Source organism: Arachis hypogaea, chromosome 3, assembly GCF_003086295.3.
Source record: "Arachis hypogaea cultivar Tifrunner chromosome 3, arahy.Tifrunner.gnm2.J5K5, whole genome shotgun sequence".
Lineage (NCBI taxonomy): Eukaryota > Viridiplantae > Streptophyta > Magnoliopsida > Fabales > Fabaceae > Arachis > Arachis hypogaea.
The window spans coordinates 33,799,937-33,802,261 of record NC_092038.1 but is presented as its reverse complement, the minus strand read 5'-3'; the positions used below and the strand labels follow the sequence as shown (position 1 = coordinate 33,802,261).

Here is a 2,325-nt window from a genome sequence, read left to right as displayed (position 1 = left end):
AAATTTCGAAAATTTCAAAAATCTTTTTCAAAATATTTTCAAAATCTTTTTCTTATCTTTATATCAAATTTTCGAAAATTAGCTAACAATTAATGTGATTGGTTCAAAAATTTGAAGTTTGTTACTTTCTTGTTAAGAAAGGTTCAATCTTTAAGTTCTAGAATCTTATCTTGTAGTTTCTTGTTAGTTAAGTAATTTTAAAAATTAAATCTTTTTCAAAATATCTTTTTCAAATATATCTTTTTATCTTTTATCTTATCTTTTTCAAAAATTTTTATCTTTTTTAAAATTTGATTTCAAAATATCTTATCTAACTTCTTATCTTCTTATCTTTTTCAAAATTTGATTTCAAATCTTTTTCAATCAACTAACTAACTTTTTGTTTGTTTCTTATCTTTTTCAAAACCACCTAACTACTTTTCCCTCTCTAATTTTCGAAAATTCTCCCTCTCTTTTTCAAAAATTCTTTTTGTCTTAAATTTTAATTATATTTTGTCTTTAATTTTCGAAATTACTAACTTCTTTTTCAAAAATTATTTTCGAAATCTTCTTTCTCTTTTCTTATTCTTTTTATTTATTTAATTACTAACACTTCTCTTCACCTCTCTTCATCCAAATCCGAATCCATCCTTCTTCTTTCTTCTACCCCTTTCTTCTTCTACTAACATAAAGGAATCTCTATACTGTGACATAGAGGATTCCTCTCTCTTTTCTTGTTTTCTTCTCTTTCATATGAGCAGGAACAGGGAAAAAGGCACTCTTGTTGAAATTGATCCAGAACCTGAAAGAACTCTGAAGAGAAAATTAAAAGAAGCTAAATTACAACAATCCAGAAACAACCTTTCAGAAATTTTCGAACAAGAGAAGGAGATGGCAGCCGAAAATAATAATAATAATAATGCAAGGAGAATGCTTGGTGACTTCACAAAACCAACATCCAAGTTTGATGGAAGAAGCATCTCCATTCCTGCCATTGGAGCCAATAACTTTGAGCTTAAGCCTCAATTAGTTGCTTTGATGCAACAAAACTGCAAGTTTTATGGACTTCCATCTGAAGATCCTTATCAGTTCTTAACTGAGTTCTTGCAGATCTGTGAGACTGTAAAGACGAATGGAGTTGATCCTGAAGTCTACAGACTCATGCTTTTCCCTTTTGCTGTAAGAGACAGAGCTAGAATATGGTTGGATTCACAACCTAAGGATAGCCTGGACTCCTGGGATAAGCTGGTCACTGCCTTCTTGGATAAATTCTTTCCTCCTCAAAAGCTGAGCAAGCTGAGAGTGGATGTTCAAACCTTCAAACAAAAAGATGGTGAATCCCTCTATGAAGCTTGGGAAAGATACAAGCAGTTGACCAAAAGATGTCCATCTGACATGTTTTCAGAATGGACCTTATTAGATATATTCTATTATGGTCTCTCTGAATTTTCGAAAATGTCACTGGACCATTCTGCAGGTGGATCTATTCACCTGAAGAAAACGCCTGAAGAGGCACAAGAACTCATTGACATGGTTGCAAACAACCAGTTCATGTATACCTCTGAGAGGAATTCTGTGAATAATGGGATACCTCAGAAGAAAGGAGTTCTTGAAATTGATGCTCTGAATGCCATATTGGCTCAGAACAAAATGTTGACTCAATAGGTCAACATAATCTCTCAAAATCTAAATGGATTGCAACATGCATCCAACAGTACTAGAGAGGCAGCTTCTGAAGAAGCTTATGATCCTGAGAACCCTGCCATGGCAGAGGTTAATTATATGGGTGAACCTTATGGAAACACCTATAACCCATCATGGAGAAATCATCCAAATTTCTCCTGGAAGGATCAACAAAAGCCTCAACAAGGCTTTAATAATGGTGGACGCAATAGGCTGGGCAATAGCAAGCCATATCCATCATCTTTTCAGCAACAGACAGAGAATTCTGAACAAAAAAATTCCAATTTAGCCAATATAGTCTCTGATCTGTCAAAGGCCACTTTCAGTTTCATGAATGAAACAAGATCTTCCATTAGAAACTTGGAGGCACAAGTGGGCCAGCTGAGTAAGAAAGTCATTGAAACTCCTCCCAGTACTCTCCCAAGCAACACAGAAGAGAATCCAAAAGGAGAGTGCAAGGCCATTGATTTAATCAACCTGGCCGAATGCACAAGGGAGGAGGAGGACGAAAATCCTAGTGAGGAAGACCTCCTGGGACGTCCTTCAAGCAAGAAGGAGTTTCCTATTAAGGATCCTGAGGAATCTGAGGCTCATACAGAGACCATAGAGATTCCATTAAACCTCCTTCTGCCATTCATGAGCTCTGAAGACTATTCATCCTCT

General features: G+C 35.4%; 1 non-coding gene across 1 annotated transcript; it reads right to left on the bottom strand.

Moving 5' to 3' along the window:
* Positions 1-1,272: 1,272 nt before the first annotated feature.
* Positions 1,273-1,376, bottom strand: LOC112792852 (small nucleolar RNA R71). The gene has a single exon (XR_003197573.1). It is a non-coding gene; the product is annotated as a small nucleolar RNA R71 (small nucleolar RNA).
* Between the last annotated feature and the right edge of the window lie 949 nt (positions 1,377-2,325).